Below are 25033 nucleotides of genomic sequence, written 5' to 3' on the forward strand. Positions count from 1 at the left end.
GCTTTCCTTAAAACAAATGATCAAGTAGAACTTCTAAATCACCACAGCCAAAAGACAAATCTGGAAAAGCTGTTGCCTTGTTATTTAGACAAATTTTTCTTTCATATACATCATTACTACACAAATGCTCTATTACTATTCAGATAGCCACTTCTTTGCTGCAAAATCTCTGCCTCATTCACTACACTGATTTCTATAGCAAATTAATGCATTTGGCAGAATTATATTTACTATTTAATTACTCAGTCTAACATAGAAAATACTCTTCTGACTTTATATCAAAATACATACTGCAAACAAGACCTTTCCTTTGACAAGATGTGTGCACTTCGAGATATCCTTGAGGACCAGTGTGTAGGGTAAAGCAATTCCAGAACTACATTTAGGAAGGGCTATCCCCACATGCTTCGACAAGCTACATATTCATAGCAGTAAAACATACCTTTAATGAAACTTGATGTCAGTTTTATATGGGAGATAACTGAAGAGCAAAGTACTCATAGTCTATGTAAAAAATTGTGTTTATCACCCCTTTAGCATAAAATTGATTTTTTAGAAAAAGCATATTTTTTCTTCCAGAAAACTTTTAGACACAAAGTGGGCATTAACCAACTGCCATAAAAATGATTTAGGCATGTTTCGTTATGCATGCAAGAGAAAAAAAAAAAAGTAACACATTCATATTGGTTTAGCTGGCCACAAGCATTTTGAAGTTTTCTGTATGGAATGGCAGCCAATGGATCTTTGCTGACAGATGATAATGGATTTTCATTTTGAAATACCTCTCAGCTTTGAGGTTTTGCTAGAACCTCACTGACTAAAAAAAAATGTTCACTTTGCTGTCTACAGCGAATTTGGGAAAGCACGTCTGCACAACTTCAAGTGCTAACTGAAGCTCACTGCACTTGGTAACTGAGATACCAAACCCAATAGAGAAAAAACACACCAGTTGGCCCCTATATAAATCCCACACACACTTGCACCATTTCCACACATACAAAGCCAAATAAGTGAGAAATAAATTAGCAACTGTCCCATACACTAAATAATGTAACCTTCAGTATTATTTAATTATTGCTATTTCCTAAAGCTTTTGCATTGTCAATCCTTCTTTGAAGTTACTCAAGCATTTTTCTATCATCTTGGTCTCAAACATACATTATTCAAGCAAAGACAAAAAACTCACATCACCATTTTTGCAGTTCAGAGGCCTCCTACTTTCAGAAATCAGTAAGTTTAAGGGAAACTGCAATCAGAGATACCTGGCAAAGATGTCCTTTTATTCTGCATCAATAAAACATCCTTGAACTGCTTCATACTCTTCTAAACTTTTGCATTTCATTGTGTTCTATGATTGCCCAAAACAGTAAGCTCAAATATAATATTACAAATATTTTCATTAATGCAAACCAAGTAAGTTCTCAGTTTGCTTGCTTACATCAACATTCAAATATCTTAATAGTTGACAGTATGAAATTATGGTTTGACACATTACAAAGTAAATGTACGTGAATCTTTCTTCCCAGAATATTCAATAAAACAAAAGCTTTACAAGTAAAAATCATCATGAAACCATCATAAAGAGACACCTCAACAAAAAGCATTTTACAGAACAGATTTCCAACATGTAAAAAGGTGGGTCTCTTCTACCAAAAATTTTAGGATAGTGCTTTGCATTTTGCTTTCTCTTACACAGTGATGTTCTAAAAAATACATAGATTTTTTTCTCTTTATAAGTATTCTGTATATTTTTATTGCCTGCTTGAAAAGAAAACCCACATTATTAGAATAAAAAAGTGGCAGAACTATGGCAGATGGGGATCAAATGATGCCATGCGTTGCTGCCTCACCTGTTTGAATAAGTAGGACTGATGAAACCTAATTTCCAATAGGCATATAGTTCGTTTGTGATTGCTTTACTACCTTAATTACACTCAAATTGGAGCCAGTGTTCTCCTCATGTCCATCAAATCTCCTGTTTTTCCCCACCAATACTACCTAGAGTCCTCTACCGCAGTTCCCCCAGGCTTCCAGCTCAATTTCTAATGCACACAGCAGTGTTTTTAGTTTTCATTTACCCTTCTCCTAAATTTTCAGATTCATTGTGTTTCTCCCAAGTGTTTCCTGCCACACACCTTATCTGTGCGCTCAACCTGCCAGCCATACAAGAGGTCCATGAATAGTTCTGTAACCAGAATGATAAGGCACTGATCAGCACATTTAGTGACAGCAAAAGTGAAACCATTAGAGAATAAATAGATAAAACAGAAGTGCAGCCTGAAGAACCACAACAAACCTACAGCAATGTATGACTAGAATAAATCTTAAGTCCAAACAGGCCATACAGCAGCAAGTACATTGTTTGCACTATGTAAGCAGAGATACTACTCACTCCCTCCATTTATTGTTAAGTCTGCTGTAGAATAATTTATCTAACCTTAAAAACGCTTCACCAAAATATTCTGCAACATACAATACAGAAGTCCATCCCTTCACTATTAATTCATGAGGTCTTCCACAAAACATGGCATGTGTTCACAATTAACAAAATTAGCCCACTCTTCTGGCAGCTTCACAGGACTCGCTGCAACTACCCAGAACCCCTAAGCATAAGCCTGCATCTGAATATTTTTACATGCAAAATACAACCACATGCAACACCTGCTGTTGCCAACTGGAAATTTCGTTTCCTCAAGAAGTTGACTTAAGCACTTCATGTAGTCTTATGTAGCTCTTAATGCCCTAGACACAGAACATTCCTGGGTTGCTCAGTCTGTTAAGATCTATTCATTAAATACTCCAGAATTTTATCTCCATCATTTTTAAACAAACTTATTCTCTAGTAACTTTTTAGGGTTTTTGATCCTGAGTAAAGGATTCTTGCAGACTTTGGAATAAACAACATTCAATCACTAGGTACTTGGTCTCCCCTCCAAGCAGTTAAAAATGAAAGGAATGTTGTTTATCATCCTAAAATAGCTCTCAGTTAAACACTAATCATAACCACTGGCAAAAGAGACAATTTCAGTCAAATGGCATTTAAGTTCTACCCTTAAAACACTGCTCCCTGACAGTACATTTTGGGGTCTGACATGCATCTGAAATTCCTCTTACCATGATTCCTCTATTTCTTAGTTGCACAAAAAATATCTTGCATCTCCTTGGAAACCTGAACACAGACTGCTGGGTTCTAATGCTCAGAAGTAGGATAGAGAAAGATCTGCATTCCCTTGCTAGTCAAGACAGGGTTCAACACTTCTCTGTTCAGTGCATCTAACAGCAATTTGTCTCTCTACCCCATGAATGTTACTTGCTTTCACAGCTGTTCAACTCAAATCCTATTGACTCCCTCACCGCTAATTTCTACTCACCTTGAAGTTTAATGAGTTTTCTAAGCATCTATGTAGAAAAATTTAATTTAAGGAGGCTGGCAATACACTAAGAAGTAAGCTAGCCCCACACCCCCTCCCCCTGAGCCAAAACAACAGGATTCCAGAGAGAAATACCCTGGACTATATTACTGTCATAACTGTCTATTGTTGATTTTTTTGCATCATCATCCCAAGCATCTGTTAATACTCCTAATTAAAGAACAGATGGTCTGACCCAATATTGCAGTTCCTATGACCCTGTATTTATCAGCAGGTGGGGAAATTAAGTTTTGAGATTTAAGGCAAGCAAAGCAAGATTAAGAAAAACAGATAGCTAAATAGGTCTCAAAGCCATCTGGTATATGACACTTACTGAAAATAATATTCTCGAAGACTATATACGATGCATTTTCCATGGTCTCTATACAGAGAAAACAGTCTTCCAGAAACTCCACCAGATGCAACTACAACAACTTCAGAAGCACAGAGATGATCAAGCTAAGGTTAAGCTACTGAAGCACAGCTATTCCACCTGTACAATGAAATTTGTAGAAGTGGAAGCATGTTCAGTTAAAAGCTGGAAGCCATTTCAGTAAAGACTTCTCAAAAGGTCATCAGAAACCAGTAAAAGAAACAAAGAAAACACAGGCAAAAAACAAAAAGCGTAAGAAGATATACTTTTGCCTGTATGTTTTGAGTGCAGGTTGAAAATGTGCAGGTGTACTGTGGAAAGCTGCATTCCCAAATCTGATAGAGAAAACAGCTCATAATAAGTCATCTGCACAAGAGAATCTCAGTAAGACATACATAAACCAGTAAGGCAGTAGTAGCATATGAAAGAAAGTACACTTCTTAAAGTGAGTAAAGTCACTCCCTCCTCAAGAAATCTTTCAAGCTTTACTGGTAAAAAGGGCACTTCTCATAGGATGTGCCTGCATAGGTGGGTTTTTTTAATACTCTCAGAAAAAAAAATAAAAAGCAAAAAGGATAAAAAGTTATATATTCATGAGTCACAGGAACTTCTGATGAGTCTATATTCTGTAAAAGTAAATACCAACCTGATTAAGTTGCCAGAAAAATATTATTGAAACAAAATAAATAAAAATAAGTAAAAACAGCCACAGGGAATTAGTTAATACACATGTTCTCAGGGAATTAGTTAATAACACATGTTCTAAATTAAGAATCACCTGAAGGAGACAAAAGCAACAAGGAGGCTGGTTGCTAGGACATTCGATATGAAGATACTGGGAAGATCCTCTTCAGCCTTTGTCTGTTACCAGCAACAGCAGACTAGTCAAAAAAAGAGAGCCTCCTTGCAGTACATCCCAGCAAAGCACCTCTTCTATGGCTAATACAACTTTATAATATCATTAACTAGAATGAAAATACTTTGAGTATTCCATAGGAATCCTATTAATTTTCTCTAAATAAATGACATGAGCTGATTTCTCGCACATGGAGAATTTAATGAAATATATCCAGATAATACCTCAAAAGGAAAGCTTAAGTCTCCAAGACATTCCTATGTTACAGATCTCCAACACACAGATCAGAAGACTACTCTCAAGCCCATCACTCCCTTCCCTACTAGAAACATGGACATCATTAACCTGCATCAGAGACAAACTGCTCACAGTTGTTAGTTTATAAAAATTTCAGCACTTGGAGCAGGAGGTGGGATCAAGCCATTCATATTATTTCATTCAATTTACTTTTTTTAATAGTCATTTTCCCCATGATTTTTGAACTGATTTATAAACATACACTTTTAAGGTTGTAAAGCCTTAAAATAACAAGTTTCTTAACCACCATTTTTCTTTTAAGACCAATGTACCAGTCATTTACTTTGCAAGCATTATTCTAATATTTAAAACCTGCTTCTAAGATGACTGGTAAGCTGTGAAGTGCTTGACTTTTGTACAGCTGTCACTCAAAGTGCACTCTCACGCATGGAAAACTATCAGATGTGACTGGTTTGAATCAAACTCCCTCTCATTTGGTTACATGACACACTAGAACTACAACTTCTTTCTACTGTATATAGAAGTTAAAAACCCCTAAATCTAAGAAAAATTCATTCCATTGTAAGAAGCTAAGCAACCCCTTTGTGCTCATGTGATGGAGGCACACACAGGGCGAGGAACAGAACAGAAACAATTAGGTTTGGCTTGAAACCATTATTTAATTTAATTAATTGAAAAAATACTCAAAGATGTTCTTAAGCATGAAGAAATTGACATAAAAAACACAGATTGAATGGTTGTCCGAAAGTACCTTAGGGGGAAGAGAGTTCAATACATACCATTGTATGTACAATGACAGCAATAGAAAATATGAAGTCATGCTGTACTTGACTTAGTTAAACCAATGTCATTCCTGTTACTCTTAAGTAAAGTTAAGCTTGTTTTTCAATTTATCTTGTTATTTATCTGGAATATTTTTACTTCAAGGCTGAACTCATCTTTTCTAAATTCCAGGAAAACAAGACACAGGACACTTCTATGTATTTTCTACAGTGGATTTCTGATTTCACATTCTAGAGCATGGACTCACAACTGTGCACTGGAAAACAAAAGGGGACTATTGTGAAAAAGCCAAAGGTGGAATTGCAGATTTCAGTCTGGTGCAGAGAGTTGTAACAAAATAAAGAGACCTGCAATCATCAGACTCCCCTTGAACCCAAGCACATTTCAGATAGCAGACTACATTCTCACCCCGTAAGCTGTGTTGGTTTTGGCTGGGCTAGAGTTAAAATTTTTTCACAATGGCTTGCATGGGTCTGTGTTTTGGATTTGTGCTGCAGTGTTGGTAACACAGGGAGCTTTTCATTATTGCTGAGCAGTGTTTATACAGTTGATGCCCTTTCTGCTTCTCACATCACCCCACCAGTGAGCAGGCTGCAGATGCACAAGCAGTTGGGATGGGACACAACTGGGACACTTTTACCCTTCCAATTCTCTCCCCCATCCCACAGGGGGAAGTGAGTGAGAAGCTACGTGGGACTTAGCTGCTGGCTGGGGTTAACCCATGACATAAGGGCTCTCAAACTGACACTGCACAGCCCAGTAACACAGAACTCCAATGTGGTCAACTTGAAGGATGTTATGCCACCCACAACATCTTCACCCCCTGCTTTCTCCCTTGAGGGCATCAATAAAAAGAGAAATAGCAATAGGCAACTCTCCAAAAGAGTTAGAAAACAGAGTTAGAAAAAGATATGGTTTAACAGTTCTTAAGTTATTTAGGACACAAGAAAGCCCTTCAGATCTAATCAAGGAAAATAAACACCTGCAAAAGGGAAAAAAACAAAGTCTACACCATGCTTTTTAAGGAAATGACCAGGAGTGTTAAAAATATTAATCCATAAGGCAATAACATACTAATAAAATGCGACACCAGTCTCATTTATAAATCTTCCATTTAATATACAAGTCATTGTGGTCTGTCCCTTCTGTTCTTTTTTTTTTAAAGCTTTCAGAGCTCCTCCTCTTGCACACACTGAAGTCATACTCTCTCAGTTAACATGCACTGCTTTGCTGATGCAGAAATTGTGTTATAAAACCTTCATTTGAAAGTTCTTATTGTTTCTCAAATTTATATTAGTCATAAAACGTACATTCTGTAGACATATTATAGTACAGCAAAACACAAATATTGTGACTCTATGCCCAGGTGAATTAAGCCCCCATTTCTGATTTAGCCTACATCATATTGCATTTGCTATTTTTGAGGAGTTCTCAGTGGGCTCATCATATCATAAAGAAACTGCTGCTTTTTCAGATAAACATTATTATTTTCAAGAGACCACAATGGGGTCCTACCAGGAACTCTTCCATGAGTATACGGCAGCTGGGAAAACATGAGAAACCTACATCACAACACAAGCATGCAAAAGGAAGTAATTATGATACTACATGCAGTCTTAACTTTTAATAGCCACTATTTCAGATAATTCAACATTTCATCTGAACTGTCTCCTAAAATGTGCTGCAGCACAAAATTTCCGAGAAATATCTCACAATGGGAAAATATGCAGCCATATTCTCCTAGACTAGCAAATTTTTCTCACTGCAAAACAATGTCAATATTATGTGCCTACAGGCTCCAGCTGTTCAAATGCCACCCCCATTGATCTATTTGATCCGTGTTAGGGACAAAACAGATACGGACACATAGGAGGTCCACAGGAGCTGAGCCTGGGGCTGCACTTTAACATTATGGCTTCAGCCCAGTTGATGGCCCCTCCGCTGCCAGGAGCAGGGGAACTGAATGCTCCCATATCCTCCATACCTCCCTTCTCTATTTCTGTCCTGCAGTCATCTCCTCACAATAGAGGCAAATTCAGCTTCCAAACCCGAACAACACTAATACAGTAACAAAATCTAAACTGGTCTCTTTTTGCTGAGATCATGCAGCAGATCAACTTATGGTAATTGGGAGAACTAGGGAAAGGAACAGAAGAGACACAAGGAGCAGAAACAAAACTTCAATCTTTCAGGGTACTGCTTACCTGTAATGCAAAACCACCTGCCATGATTTAAGCTTACAGACATTTTCAATATACTTTACTATATGCTACAGTTTTTAAGACTGTATATCCTCCAAGTTAGATAAGAAAAAGCAAAATGTAACACATGGCCTGACTAAACTGAAGTTAGTCTGCACTACAACACAAAGGAATATCTCCTGTGAGGGTAAAATACATCTAAGGGTTAATCTACCCCACAAATTCCAATTGCATAGCAATTTGTAAAGCTGTTTATTTCCCTGAAAATGTATGTTTCTAAATCGAGGAGAAACTCCCACAATTAGTCTTAGTCAAGCTGAAGCAATCTTTGTTATAAAAAATGCACAGTCCTTTACCCATACTGTACCATGCATTGCAAACACCATCTCAGTAGCTGCTGACTATTGCTGATCTTACACAATGAGTTTCAGAACAAAGTTAAGACAAAACAATGTTTAAGGAACTGGTTAACACATAGATTGTACCCAGAGTGTAAAAACTAGTATTTCTAGAAGTGAGAAGCTTTGAAGACTGGCCTTCACAGTATTCATGTGTAAAGATGCACATACAGCTCTTCGGCTATCCCAGTACACCCCTGCTTCCACAATTCAATGTTAATAATGAATCTAAGTGCAAAAATTATCTCACTGGATGTCTGTCTTTTCTTCATAAGATAGATATTTGCACAGATCTGGTTATCCATACTCCTCTGATGACATAAATAGCTCTGAGACTGATGGCAAACCAAGTAGGCAGCTCAAGTCCCTTCCTCTTCCTCCTGCTCAAAATTTCTAAGCCAGAAAAACAAATCACTCTCTTCTCCAGTATGGTTCTTACAATCCAGAGGGAAGCTTTTGGCTTTAATTCCAGCACTTACTCACAAAGCACAGCTCTGAAGTATAAAAACCAATGAATAATGTTTTGATATAAGACAGCTCACCCAGACACTACACAGGACAGATTTACTATTCTCATAATTAAATAAAACGTTCAGAAATCTCCAGTGACTCGTGTTTCACAAATGTTGACACAGACGAGTACTGCTTTTACTATCACTGTTTAGGCTTACAGTAATAAGTATACTATTCATTTCAAATGACCAAAGCCAAAAAAAGGAGATTCCCCTAAACATCAATAATTTTTCTCACTTATGAATCATGAAAACCGGTTTATGTAGTGAAACCATCTGGCTTTTAAACTGTTCATATTTCTCTGCACACTCACATTTCTATTAATGCATTCAACTAATTCATATTATGAATTGTATGTTCATAGATAAGACCTCCACTTACAGAAAGATGGTTCCTCTTGGAAATATCACAGACATTTGAAGATGGGCCCACAAAATCTCTCTTCAAAAGATGCAGCAGCTGGTAAAACAGAAACAAAACTAAACAAAATATCCAGAGGTAAAATATTCTTGTTCAGAGTCAATGAACTGAAGACCCAGATAGCCAATGGGCTGGACAACGATATTCCTGGGAAAAAAAACTTCCACTGAGAACATCTGCCACAAAATATCAGCAGTACCAAACACTAGTACTTTCATCTTGCTGCTTATAAATCAACTCCTCCCACCTTTCCTTATCCTATTTCCTCCCTTTTCTTCCTTCTCCTTTTTTCTTTGAAACAGTCTCTGGCTTTTACAGTCTTTCCTTTCACTCCTCCGAATGCCCAGCCCTGCCTCCCAGACTAGCATCTTCTCCCTCCTCTCTGTTATTCAAATACCAGCCCTCTGGTATTTGAATCACCATCGTTTCCTCCCTCTGCTCTGCAATGAATGCCAACACAGACAGCACTACCAGTACTGAACAGATTGTCCCTGCACTCCCATTTTGGAGATCAACAGCTCACAGAGGCCGTGAGGTATTTCAGAGGAAAGCAATGCTAGAAGACACTCAGGCACTGCAGCCACGCACCAGAGTAAGCTCAGGTGCCCCACCAGCCCCTGCAAAGTCTGGCCAGCATCACAAACTAAGTGAAGCAAAATGAGGGTCTTCTAGCAAACTCAGCTGCCATAACAGTAAACCTAAACTGAGAGTGTGAAATCTGTCCAAGCTGTAAGTCTTTGACAAAAAGCACTTAAATTGGGACAGCTCTTTCACAGTACAACAGCCTCCCTCTAAATTCCAAGTGATAGTCTGCTGGAGCTAGTCACCTACCTACCTGTAGATTAAGCTAAAACAAACAAACAAACAAACAAACACCTGGGTTTGTTTTTTTTTCCCTGCACTAAAAGTTCCAGAGCTCTGACCAATGAGTCAAGACAGTCAAGAAGTAACATTTCCACAATGGCATTCAGAGCAAACCATCACCAATGCAGACTTGCCTTAAAACACCAAGCTGCAAGTCCCAGCAGACTAAGGACTGACTGATGAGCAACCCTGCCTTCTGTTCAGCAGGGCAGGAGAGGGCACACAGCTCTTGGCAGCCAACTCAAGATACACTACCCTCATTGATCCAGCAAAGTCACTCAGGATCATTTTTAAGTAGAAAAAAATCTCAAGCAAACCCTGACTTAACAGTTCCAAGAACTGAACTGTACAGCTTCACACTGTGTGGGACAATTTTACCCAAATGCATCAGAACCTGTGCTGCAACACAACCCACTGTGAAATACTTCATTAGCTGAACTAAATGAGACATCTAAGAGATTACCCCTATGCTTAACAAGGCAATACAAGCACCTATGCCACACACTGGAGTTCAGACTTCACACAGCCATCCTCTCTCACTATTCCTGGGTGAAAGACCATCAACCATCAAATGAGTAGATGGGGGGAGCCAGGACCACCCCTTCCAAAGGAGGCACCAGCTTAAAAGCATTCAGTGAATTAACATGTAGGCCAAACTCAAAGATGTTCTATTTAACTTTTTTTGTTCCATTTGCAACTTCTGTTGTGTAAGCTGCCTACTCTGCCCTCTGATGGCTCTACCAGCTGAGGATTTTTCTTTTGCTTTTTACATCTGATTGGGACCTTCAGGAAAATAGAACAACTATCACTACTACTTCAGCAGAAAGATCTAGCATTTAAACAGCTCTTCACAAGTGAGATTAATTCCACTAAAGACAGGGAAAAGAACACAGATTGAAACAAAAAAAATCAACCTTCACTCAAAATGTAACATTCTCCTAAGGTCAGTAATGTAATTCTACTGGTTTACATCTTGCAACTTTCATTTTTAGCAAACATCCTTAAATTTTCCTTCCAGTTAAAGAACGCAAACTGATGTAAAACTCTGCTCTGCAAGTACATTTTCAGTCCTCCAGCCATTTGGAATTAATTTCTACTTGTTTTGCACTTAAAATGCTTTCTCAGGCATGACAATTTAAACAGAAGTCCATGCATCAAGTAGAAGTTATCAGAAAACCTACATGGAAAAAAAACCACTAAAACAGATTTAATTTGAATCTGCTTGTCTTCCATTGCACTTTCATGTCTTGATTTTACCACTATAGCCTTCTTCATAGAATTAAATAAGAGATACAGTATCTTCTGTTAGTAGAGTGTGCTGTTTGAGCAGTGAAATTGGCAAGACCAGCAAAGGATGTTCACTACTGGTTCAGTAACTCATAGAAGAAATTTGTCAAACAGCAACCATTTAGGAAAAGAGCCACTAGAGATTTCTGGATAGTCTCCAGTTGCCATGGCTTCAGCATTCAGCACATGTAGCTGTGTTACGGCTATCTGAACAGAGTTTTTGAACCATGGTCTTCTATTAAGTAGTTTCCAGTCATCACCGGGGGGAACCTATCAGCCTGGCAGCCCCAAAATCTGTATTACAGCCTACATTTATAAGATACCTAGCAATACTGTGTGTTGCTGAAGTTGCAGCAAATTTGCCCAAATGACAGAAACAGTATAACAAAAACAGTCACATAGGCCACTCACTTGTCTGGCTTTTTCTACCTTTGCAAGCCAAAAACCTCCTTCTCTGCAGTCTTTTATACTATTCTGACTCAGGAAGTAAGACTTAAGTCAGCCCTAGTCTTGCCCAGATAAGAACTGCTGAAAAACATCATACATGCAAATAGGTGGCTAGCAATACCAACACTGGTTTTGTTATTCCCTCAAAGTCTTCCTGAGTGAAATACCAGTCCAGCAAAGCTCTGCACAATAGTTTTGAGGGTGGTGAGCTACAAATCACACTCAAATAAAACAGAAATCAGTGTAATCTTTTAAATTCTGGAAAACACCAACACTGCTCTCAAATTCAGTAAGAATCAGTAACTTAACAATGGGCTTTCAATAGTATGCAGGTACGCATATTTACTAGCTCACAGAGCTGAAAGTAAGGATAACATAAAAAAGCAGTCTGGAAACCCAAGACTCCTTATATATCATGTGAAAATATTTGCTGAAGGACAGAACAAGACTGATTACATATCCAGGACTATTCTAAATCATCTGTGAAACGAGACTAGTCTGGGTCCAACAGACACAGATGAGAAGGAATGCAAAACTCCTCCACTTAGGGGAAGAGAGCTGCAAGAGGAAAGAAGGTAACCACTGGCATATGTATAAAAAAGTGCCATTTCTCTGATACTACAGACAGAATGTGGTGTTTTCAGAGCCACTAGCATGCATCTTCAGAAACAGAATTCAGAACACCCCAATTATCTATGTGGAACGTGCAATAGATTTTGAAAAGTTTTAGAAACAAATTTCTTAGCAGTTGTTTTTCCTTACATCTGCATTAACAGAGAAAACATACAGAATCTGGCAAACAAACTACAGGAAAACATAAAACAACATGGTAAAAGAAGAGTTACCAACATCCATATAAACAAGGCAGCACCATTACACCTGAAGGTAAGTGCTGTGGAAAACGAGGAGCAGTGATGTTATCACTGCCCTACAGAAGTCTGATCTCTCTCCTAACATAGTACTTCCATCAGAAAACACTTCTTAAAGTATTTGTCTCCTACATTTTGTTATTGCTTGGGAGTCTGAACAAACAGTGGCGAGTTCTTAAATACTGGCACACCAATCTAATTCACCAGTAAGTCTTCACAATCACCAACTCCCAAGTATGAGAAAGAAAACTGTGAAGTTTTGACATCTCTAAAAGGCAAAAAAACACTTTATATGGAGAGACCGATGATTAAAAGAGACAGTAGCATTGCTAATCTCTGGCAAAGCCAGCAGTTTATTTCAAAGATCATGGCTCTTGGCCCAACATTTCCATTTTTAGACAACAGTTTTTCTACATATCAGGTAAAACTTTTAGAATCCATCCTCTTAACCACACAACACACACACAAAAATCACATTAGAGAATAAACAGCTGTCTAAACATCTACTGAAGTCCAGAAAATAAATCCTACTTCATTGTGAAGGATTTCAGTCTTTAAAAGATTAGGCAGAGGCCTCAAAGCATCATTAAAGGAATTCCTTAGGATTGGGGTTTGCTTTTTGTTTTGGGGATGGGAGTAGGAGTAGTTATGCTTCTTCTTCAAAGTATTTTGTCAGAATAAATAGGCATTTACATTAGATCCCATTCCAAAAAATAGAGTTCATTTATTACTGGATTGAAATGTCTGTACCTAACCAAATCCAAGAAAGCACCATCTGGATTATATGAAAACCGTAAAATATTGGCCTGTGTGTTACACTGTACATTGATCACACTGTTATGATAAAGGTAAACGATGGTAAGGTTTCTCCTGATCTTGCTTAAATAACAAACTGCAAAAACCTTCAGACTTGTAAAAGGGACTTAAGAAAATACTTACTAAATCTAGCTGATAATACAAAATACTTTTCCTGACTAACAAAGGAATTTACAGCATTATGTTACACTCAGGGTCATCTTTGATTCATGTAAACTCAGAACAGATTGTTACTGTTAAAGACAACTAAAACTGTTGCTGTTTTTTTTTTTTTATTATTTTTTAAAAAAGCACCAGGTCTGCAGAACATGAAGAGGTGGAAAAGACATACCAATATCTATCTAAATATTCTCTAAATTTCTCTACTACCTCACAAATCCATAGCCTCTGCATCTTCAACACAACCTGCAATTTCTTTACATGTTTCCTTCTTCAAATCGATATCCAGTCTGACTCTTCTCCCCAAAATTTAAGGAACTTTATTTTTTATCTGTTGTTAAAGAGCATCCTATATAATAAAAGCATCTCCAAGATGATCCAGATGCAGTTGCCACTGACAAAAATACTAATTGCACAGCAGAGAAAAACTATTTGGTGAACATGGGGTAAAAATAAAAATAGGATAAGAAAAACAAGTCTAGAGTGACTAAAAAAGACTAGCAAAACTCAGCTTCTTACCGATTTATGCCCTGTGCTCCAAAGCATCTTCCATCTCCAAAATTTAATACTTCCTAGGTCCATTCCCTGAGAACTGTTCATGCTGCACACCCCATCACAGCAACAGATGGGATTTCTTTCCTATCAAGCTACCACTCTGCTCAGACTATTTGAAACTTCATATCACTGAGACCTGTATCTATCCATCAAACTGACAGAAATCAGCAGGTTCAAAAGTTGTTAGGAAAACCTAGACATGATTAAAGCAGGTTTAAAAAACAATACACACACAGTAAAAGTACTTCTGTCAAGCACAGAAATTAGGGGATTTTATTTGTTTTCAACTTCCCCTATCAAAAATATCTCAACCAAATAAGAGAATAAAGCGTATTTTACTTGTTCACCTTTGTGATAATGCACTCCTGAATGCTGGAGCTATAAAATGAAACCTCTAATAGTTTTCTTTTCAGATTTGAATTGTCTATATTTACAAAGTCAAGCAATACATACTGGATATTTACCCTGAATATATACTAGAACACATGTTTTTTAAGTGTACAATCAACTGTTCCGCAGGAAAAAAAAATTTAAATATTTAATTTCTTATAAACTCTTAAGTGCCTGTAAGAGTTGACTTACAGATGCAGAGAAGTCAGTAGCGTGACAAGCAGGATACCATCGTGATAAAGACCCATGTGGGAAAATGCAGGAATGCAAGGTTATTGTTCCCCTGAATACAGCAAGTGAAAAGCTACTATGATACGATGAGACAGTGTGCAGCATTTATCATTCTGCAAAGCAAAGACTGAGGGCAAGCTGTGCCTGGCAGTAACTGAGCTGCATCAGCAAAGAAGTACAAGCAGCAGCACGGATTTTCACGAACACTGGCACCTCTGCACCAACACTGAGAAGACAACTACCACCACCAAACATGACACCTAACATGTTGCTTTCCAAGCAGCACTTCATTAAATCTCTGCAATGTTTTTTTCCAGTTAAAATAGATACCTTTTTTCCCACCCCCCTTTTCAAAAACACTGCTTTGTTCAAAGCAATTCTTTGTTATTGTTAACAAGAAATAAAATAGTTGGCTTGGATAAAAACAAAAGCCAAAAAAACAACAAACAAACAAAAAAATCCATAGGAACAGAAGCTCTGGACTCAAAAACTACCATAAATACTTTAAATAAACAACCTTAGCTTACCTAACAGTACATTACCTCTAGTGTTTTCCTCATGATTTTAAAATGGCAGGAGATCCCCTTACTTCTGAGAAGCAAAGAAAAAACAGGAGGAAAAAAAAAAGGGGGTGGAAGGGGTGACATGAGATTGGAAACGAAGTGAGCTTATCAGATACTCAAACCAGGAACAAAACTTCTCCAAACACCTTGTGTAATTCTAAGTAAAATATTTTAGGTACACAAGACATAAGGTAACATCTCTGTGACCACTAGGCTTGAATATACTTATATTTTGATACTATACAACTGAAAAGAAACCAAATCTAGTCATATAAGCTCCTCTAACACAAAGTGCAAAAACAGCCTGACATAGCTGTTTTTGATTTTTTATAGTACTTAATACTAAAACCATTTCAATATAGTTCTGTGGTTCCTCGTAAGAAGTACTTATTGTAAAAACACTGTTTTTCGAAGACTAAGTTTGAAATTGCAGGTCTGGTTCAGCCTAAAACTGTAGGCCACAAATCTTAACTATAAAAAAGCAAGCAAATACAGATTAAATAAGAAACAGATGCAAATTATGTTTTATGGCTAGACAGATCAGCTGAAATAAGAGACATAAAATGATGTATTTTTCATAAATATTTGCCACAATTATGATGATCCTGAGCTGCACTGACAAGCCAAAGGCCAAGCAAGAGGTACTACTTCAACACCTCACTGATCAGTTTAGAACTGGAGCCTAATTGCTGCATAGGTACTAACACAGATCTGTTTTATAGGTAAACTGTATTGCTGTAGAGATGTCAAAATAGGCAGCAGTCTGTATAGGGCTCATAGCTGAAGCACCAAACCGGAGATTTGGTTCCAACTGAAAAAAAAAAAAAAGGTTTCAGTCCTCCATGGTTTATCAAAGGAGAATGAAGAAAATTTCTCATATTTACCATAATAGAATTATGGCCAAAAAAACCCAGGAAGTCTGTCAGGAAAAAAAAAAAAACAAAACCAGTACGTGCAGTCCTTTAATTATAAAAGACTAAGCAGCTTTTATAGGACCTAATATTTTCTTTAACAGTGATGTTTGTTGACACCTTCCATACCAGAATTTTAAAGTATTAATACAGTCTTGCCATTTCCCACATGCACAGTAAAGATCTAAGGGTCTCAAAAGACTTCTTACACTGATTTGCTTCAGAATTCACTCATCTAAGGGAAAGGCTAAATGTCTATTTTCATTTAATAAGCAAAATTAAAAATCAGCTTAAATCCTGATTATTTAAAAATGTTGGAAGAAGGTCAGGAATGATCCTTTTTGTTCTGTAGATTAACAATTCCAGAAGTGATCTTAAAGAACTGAGATAATTTTGCTTTTTGTTTGGGAGCCCCTGCAGACTAAAGGTATGTAACTGCACAACTATCCTAGAAAAATGAAAAACCATTTTGTGAACATGGAGTAACAGAAAATATAGGTAATAAAATGCAGTAGACATGCCTTTGGACATGTCATAGAATCACAGATTTGTTTGGATTGGAAGAGAACTTCAATGGTCATCTAGTACAACTCCCCTGCAGTGAGCCAGGACATCTTCACCTAGATCAGGTTGCTCAGAGCCCTGTCTAACCTGACCTTGAACACTTTCAGGAAGGGGCATCTACCACCTCTCTGATCAACCTGTTTGACTGTCTCACAACCATCATAATAAAAAACTTCTTCCTTATATCTAGTCTAAATCTACTCTCTTTTAGTTTAAAACCATTACCCTCTTGTCCTGTCACAAGCAGCTCTGCTAAAAAAATATGTCCCTATCTTCTTATAGACCCCTTTAAGTATTGAAAGGCCCTAATGAGCAATCTTCTCTTCTTCAGGTTGAACAGCCCAAACTCTCTCATTCTTTCCTCAGGGGAGAGGTGCTGTGGCTCTCTGATCGTTTTGTAGCCAGCATTATTCATTGGAGGTAAGCACAGGAAAGATGAAGCCCTAATCATGAATACAGAGGCCCAAAACCTGGAGAATTTTACATGTTGCAATGATTCACAGCTCTGAAGCACCCACTGTTAAGTGACTGTACCAAACAAATACAACGAACAGATCCATTACTAATACTTCCTGCCATTTATCAATTCCTTCTAGAATTCACTATACTGACCACTATCAAGATACTTGTTTCCACCAATTTATACTTGAATGCTCACCTAGAAGAAAAAAAAAAACCAACAACCAAAACTCACAATAGGCCAGCACCATTCTAGGTGCAGACACTCAGTCTCACAAATGACAGGACACTGATGGGGATGAAGGAGAGGACCATCCTCACACAATTCGAGAAGGTCTTCACACACACTAAACACCCAACAGCAATAAAACAAATCCATGACATCACAGTCAAATTTAATTCTATTCGACCAATTTCACAGCTTCTAAGACTACGCCATCCCCAATTTCAGTTGAGAGAAAATTCTCCTCCGGAATATTTTATAAAATACATGTAATCAGATTTAATGAGAAAACTTGCTCTACCCCCCTTCTACTCCTGCTACAGATGTACAGCCATGGGAGAGGCTGCAGCTCAACTCTTGTAAAAATACCACATATAAAGCCAAAGCGGAATTTTCAGCTACCCTGATGAGGTATAAAATTGTCTGCAACTTTTGCAAACTATAGGCTTCCTTTGTTCAAAAAAACCCCATGCGATTATTTACATTGAAAAAGACTCAGTAAAATGATTAGTGGTATTAAAGGTCAGTGGAACAAAGAGCCTAACTTTGAGGTACCGAAGAACTGTACCAAGCCTTCAAAGACAGAAATGACAGGATGAACTAATGACTGATTACATAAATTCACCTAACAACATGTACCAGGCACAAAAGTAAAGAGAACAACATGCTAAAAAACCTATACAAATTAAGGAAGCACAGGAAGCACAATTTATTAATTGCATTACTACTGATGTGAAAGCTACACTGCATCATTCCCATGATACACACATGATGATGTGTACATACACATATGCTGCTATATACGTAAAAAGACATGACTAACGCCTCATGCTGATGGGATCTGTAAAGTCAACATCATACTGTCTAGTAGACACTGAACTTTATCTTTCATCAGATGGAGCAGAGTTAAGTTGTGGTCTTGCATTATGCATAAGTAGCAAATACAGTAAGACTGAAAAGCAAGCTGATCTTCTCTGATCGCAAGTGGAAACTGAACTTTGATCTTCACAGGTGACAGCTTTGTGCATTGCTCCAGTTTACTAGTTAACTTCCTTGAATCTGTGTACGCAATAGAAAACTCTCAACACGCAGTTGTGGCTAATCTTATGCAATCCACTAATGTTTAAACAAGCAAGAATATCAAGTAAGAAACCAAAGCAGTTACGTTACTTTGTTTGACAGAGAAACTGCAATTAGTTTCTGATTTTACAGTTCAAGAAGGATCCTGAACAACTGGATGAAAAAAATGCCTACAGGAAGAAGACAGAGAACAAGATACAGAATTCGACCTCTCATCAAGTATAAATATAAAAGAACCATCAGTGAGCGGAAACTACACCTAAAAAAAGTCAGGACAGAAATGAGGTTTCTTTTGTTTTCAGAAAGATGGCATCAATAAAGAATTGTTTATTTACAAATTCTGAGAAAAATTTTCATTGAAAATGTATGCTTTCCAAATAAATGCCATATTTCACCTTGGTGTTCTGAAGGATGAATTTAAGAAATCTAATAGTCAACTCAGTTACAGCAGTAGCGGTTGCGTATGTTCTCAAAACACTTTACAAAAGAACCAAGCATCTTTTCTCTACAGGAAAAAAATGAAGTAGAGAATAACACAACCAGTCAACGGCAGCACAAGAACGAAGTTCACAGTTCCCGATCCTACTTAAGCTATTCTATGATCCTTTCTGTTGCGTTTTTGTGTTGGTTTTTGTTTTGAGTGGTTCTGTCATCGTCTTTTGGTTTTTGGGGGAGTTGGTGGGAGAGGTCATTTGGGGTTTTTTTGGTGTTTTGTTTTTTGTTTGTGGTTTTGGCTGGGGTTTTTTTGCTTTGTTTTTAATTTCAGTCCATGAATTTACATTTTTTACTTGCTTCATAGATTCTGCTTCTGTTCAGTGTCTCAGACTGAACTGTTGATTCTCGTTACTAACCTGCAAAGACGAACAATATTTTAACTGCAGAAAGCTGTTGCTATGAAGTTTAAAAAGCACAGCATATCATACTTTGGTAATATGCAAGCTGAGCCATGCAGAAACCCAAAATACCAGGGTTGCTCATGCTTCACCAGCAAGTCACACAAAACAGTAATTTAGCACCATCAACTAGAGAAAACATCTTGCTTCTTAATCAGTGTACACTTCTAAGCATACATAGTACTAAGTACAGATACTAGTTCTGTTATACTACATTCCACATTTTAAAGGTAAAACTAGGTAAAAGTCATACACAGAATATATATTTAACCTACCAACAGCTCTCCACATTTATGCAAGCTACAGAACTCAATCATATGAGCTTTACATAACCCCTTCAATTTCCAGGGCATAGTATTGCAGTGATTAAGCACCCAGACTCCCTGACAGCCTCAAACGTGCTATGCTAAAATCCATGCTGCTAAATCCTTGCAATCTTTTTTAATCCAGGCTAGCTAGATTAAAGCTAACTTGGGTGTGCCTAAGCATTTTGAAATGGGAAAGTCTGCAGACATAGCATATGTACCCTCATTCCTGGCCTGCCTAGTCAACAGATGCCTGCAACAGAAAAGAACATGGATCATTACAATCCATATCACTAAGTCTTCAGTCATTCCAGCCTAAGAAAGCAGTGATCAAAGCATAAAAACCTAGCCACCTTATGTGTAGCTTTATGGGTAGCCAAAAATTAATGGGATCCAGGCTTCTCTCTTTTCATTCACTCATACACACTTAATTTCTGAATATGCAATTCTTTCAGTCACACAATGAAATGAAGGCAAAATTTTTCTCATGAATACCCATTTCCTATTATAAAAGACATATTTAGCTATTAAGAACATTATCCAGTCTTGCTGAATGGTCCAATTGCAATTCTCAAGTTCTAGAGCACATTAAACAATTTCCCAACTATCACATGTCAACTTCTGGTAATTCACTGGACTGTTTTTAAACATAAAAGATAAAAATATACTCAGCACTGTCTATTTATTTTCCATTTAAAGATATTAACTGTAGTTATCATTGCAATACCACAGTACAAAAATATTACAGAAGGCAATTGCTAACTTGGAAACATACATGTTTCAGTAAGACTACAATACTCTTCTTCCCTCTCTCTCAGATGCATGCGTGCACAGACATACGCATTCATCAAAAATACACTCCACAAGCAACACATTTCCTTTATTTCTACAGAGGCCAAGACTAATTGCAGGGATTTTTCCTAACTTTCTTCAGATTCATCATGGGAACAGCTTGAAGTATAGACCTACACAATTCTAACAACAGAAAACCTTTGTACCATCACCACCTAAACCTTGGGGAAATTTCTGGGAAAAAAAAAAAAAACCACACAAAAAACCACAACAAAACAAACCCTCAAATATAAAAGGAATACAACTCTGTACATCTTCTCCTGGCCATTTAGAGAAACAGTACCCATACAGCTGACATCTCCCATTACAGGGAATAAACACATCCCTGTGGAGAAAAAAAAAACAAACAAAAAACAAAAAACACCAACCAAACAAACAAACAAAAAAAACAAATAACCTTTACCATCCTAACCCCAAACCACGCAACCAGGACTTATCACCAATGATAAACAAAGCCACCAGGCTTCAACCTGACACAGAATCAGAGAATTTTAGGGGCTGGAAGGGACCTTAAAAGATCAATCAGTCCAACACCCCTGCCAGACCAGGATCCCCTAGAACAGGTCACACAGGAACTTGTCCAGGCAGCTTTTGAAGGTCTCCAGAGAAGAAGACTCCCAACTTCTCTGGGCAGCCTGTTCCAGTGTTCTGTCACCCTCAAAATGCCCCTTGTCCTGTCATTGGACCTCTCTGAGAAGAGCCTGACTCCATCCTCCAGACACTCACCCTTTACATATTTGTAAACATTAATGAGATCGCCCCTCAGTCTTCTCCTCTCCAGGCTAAAGAGACCCAGTTCCCTCAGCTTTTCCTAATACGGGAGATGTTCCACTCCCCCAAACATATTTGTGTCTCTGTGCTGGACAGGCAGAATAGAGGGGGAGAACCTCCCTTGACCTACTAACCACACCCTTTCTAATACACCCCAAGATGCCGTTGGCCTTCTTGGCTAAAAAGGCACATTGCTGGCTCATGGTCATCCTCCTGCCCACCAGGACGCCCAGGTCCCTTTCTCCTACACTGCTCTCCAGCAGGTCAGACCCCAACCTGTACTGGTACACGGGGTTCTTCTTCCCCAGATGCAACACTATACGCTTGCCTTTGTTGTACTTCATTAGATCTCTCCCTCACATAAAAGCAGCAGCTTTAAACATTATTCCACAAAATGAAAGTTAAGGTCAACATCAGCCACTTAAGCACAGTGACCATCATCCCTTTCTCCTTCTCTCCCCCCAGTCCTCCTCTTCAATTGAAGGGCAGGTCAAGGAGAAATAAGCAGTCTCACATTAAGTTGTATGCAGAATTTTATAAGCTTTATTCTGTCAGTATTAAGAGGAATGTAGGGAATCTAAGAAAACTAAGTTTATGCTGCTGAATATCTTACACTTAAATATCTTTACAAATCCAATTAGATTTCATATTTGAAACATAAGCAAAAATCAGCTTTACTGGAACATTTCTAAAAAAGCTACCTGTTAACATGGATATGCTCTACTAAAACTCCCTGCCGTAAAACTTGTTCATGAATTTCAAGTAAACTAGACTGGGTCTATAGGACCATGAGTTTATAAGCTCATGAACAACTAGAACCGCAACTAGTGAAACAAATTTTAAATTTATATAAATAACTTTGTATAAATAGATTTGAGTTGGAATTCAACAATTTTAAAAATTCAACTGGGAAACAATTCCCATTAGTGAACAAAAACTGCATGTGTATAATTAAAAGGAACTTTCTGCCTTCAGTTAGTATTTTTGTAGTATAGCATGTTGACACCATCACTGGCAAAATTAGTTTAATCATTTGTGTAGTCTTTATAGAAAGTACATGACAAAAAAACAAACCATGGAATGCAAACACAGCAGAGGGGGAAACCATTAATTTACTTTCCACTATTAAGTTAAATTAATAGCTAAGAAATTGCTTTTACTTCATCACTCAAGTCAACCCTTTTTCACTGTCCATGTCCTATTACCCAATGCACAGGATCGTTAAGTACCCTCCTGGGACCACAGACTTCAAAAAGAAAACAAAGTGAACTTTTGTATGGTGTGGTGGGAAAAGACTGGGCATGGTATTTTTTCCTCTAACCTTGAGAGCTACATATCAATGAAAACCACAATAATGTCTGCATGTAAAAATCAACACTAAAGATGGTGCCAAGTGAAAACTTAAGATTATTCAAGGGGAAAGATAAAATAATTAAAATAGCCTTTTCCAAGGGTTCCACTAAATTTGTGAATAAACACATTTGTTTCAAATATACATATACTCTTAAGGAAAGGTTTTGTTGCTACAATAAATCAAACCTCAGAGGCCAGCAGTCCTCTGCCAACACCATGCAGCTTTGCTCACAGTACTTCAGCAGAACACATTTAAATTGACACTTTAAATACAACATTGTCCAAAACTGCAACAACTACGGAGCAGATTCTCTCAAATAAGAAACCTATGGGTTTCTTTAGGTATCTAACAGACGGATGAACTGATGTTACCCGGGAGAGTTTTTCTTCAGTAGCAGTGTTGGTTACACTGCTTGTCCCTTTCTTTACATATCCTACATCTACAGCTTTCAACATCTGTTAATAAACAGATCATTAAAATCTGCTCAGTGGAATGGTCTGTGTTTTTACTGTCTGGTTGCAAACTAGCTTCAGTCAATCTATGTTCAGATCTCAGTGCTGTTCTCCCCTGCAGTCCCTAGTAAGTATTCTGGTCAACCCCCTTCAGGCAGCACTAAGGTTTGTGCAACACTAATTCAGGAAGCCAATTCACCTGAAAACTAATCCACCCCTGCCCATCTTTGCAAAACCAAGACCAGTGCTCCCCATCCCTTATACCCCCACCCTCCCATTTTCCAACGTTATTGAACCATGCCATTTCACCCCAAAGGACTTGCATTTGATACAAGGCAGAAGGCAAGGCAGAATGGGCAGAACTGCAGCATCCTTTCTATATCTTTGGAACTCCCCCTAAAAGTATATTTCTGTGTGAAAGAATAGATCATGTACTAAAAGCCAGTCCTTTTCAAGAATCAGGCACATTCAGAATAATCATCCCTGTCTTCCTTACAACACTACTTTAGTTTCACAAGTAGATTAAAAGAAACCACCTACAAGAACTACCACGTTCTAGAAAACGTGACAAAACCAGGCATTCTGTCACAGCCTGAAAAGAGTCCAACCTGCTTTTAGGAACACTTCTACAAATACCTAGAAGAAAGTGGGGAGGGAGCAGCCATGTGGTCCCCTTGCATGTATAGAGGATGCATTCAGCAACAGACTGGGATACACTCTAGCACCTGGTGGCAGCCAGCATGCCACAGTAAACCATCCTGATGGAGACCACCCCTTCTGCATTGTATGAAGCACTACATGCTACCAGTAGTCACAAAGCCAACACTGATTTTGTAGCAACTAGCACTACTCCAGAGGGTGACTGTCAAGACAGTACAGGAAGTGGAGCATCCGTTCTTACCTATCCGAATCCCTGACAAGGCTGTCACGTGCAGCTTTAGCAACAATGCCCAGTGGCTGTCATGACCAGCTTCAGATGAATCCTAGCATGGTGAAAACTTAGAAGCAGAAAGACCATGGCTATGAACAAACTGCGAATGGGAGATGAACAGATGAAATCTTTTTCGAAAGGTAAATGGTATTGTGGAAATTGTGCTTTTAAGAAGCCAGAAGCAGCAATGCAGACTTTTAAAACAGCGAACCTGTTTAGCTTCTGCAGCTAAACTTACTCATCTCAGAGAGTCCACATGAGAAGTTTCTCACTATAACAAGCCCAAACTTTCTTTTATCACTCTCACTCTGAACCAATTGTTTTTATTCCAGAACACATTGTGCCAGGAATTTGGTTACTCCTGAAAGGGAACACTTAGCAGTGCTGTGGCACACTTTTTCCTTCACTTCTCAATATAAAGCCTATGATACGTGTCAAACACAAGGGAGAGCAGGAGTGAGTTTACCCAAGTCACCAAATGCAGTCCTCTAATACACCTACAAGAGCAGCAAGAAAAAAAAGTTTCAAAGCTGGTCCTTATTTACCAAATGCTACAATAAAATCTGTATTGTTTCAGCATTAGCTTTATCATCTGACCCTCTCTCTATCGCTACACAAGGCTTGCATCTGTAGATGCTAGGAGCTTTCTAAAATCAGGCTCAGCAAACAGATGTAACCATGGAGATTTATGCTGCAGTTCCAAGAACTCAGCAGAGGCACAAGATGGAGATAAAACACGGATCACCAATGAATTTTTGTCCTCTACTCCCACTAAGCTCGCGCATTACAGGAGATGGGTGGTGAATCACATCAAAAAGACACACTGAAGTACACCTGTAAACAAG

At 38.0% G+C, this 25033-nt stretch overlaps 1 protein-coding gene across 5 annotated transcripts in view; it reads right to left on the reverse strand.

The window, feature by feature from the left end:
* Positions 1-25033, reverse strand: part of SIPA1L1 (signal induced proliferation associated 1 like 1) — a 202743-nt gene that overhangs the window by 110675 nt on the left and 67035 nt on the right. For 3 of the 5 annotated variants that reach the window (XM_051620671.1, XM_051620676.1, XM_051620670.1), the window contains exon 4: positions 9174-9251. The exons of the other annotated variants lie outside the window; for them this stretch is intronic. The gene's annotated coding sequence lies outside the window, so the exon portion shown is untranslated. The remainder of the gene's footprint in view (positions 1-9173; positions 9252-25033) is intronic. 5 annotated transcript variants of the gene reach the window in all.

Source organism: Apus apus, chromosome 5 (genome assembly GCF_020740795.1).
Source record: "Apus apus isolate bApuApu2 chromosome 5, bApuApu2.pri.cur, whole genome shotgun sequence".
In the NCBI taxonomy this organism is placed as follows: Eukaryota; Metazoa; Chordata; class Aves; order Apodiformes; family Apodidae; genus Apus; species Apus apus.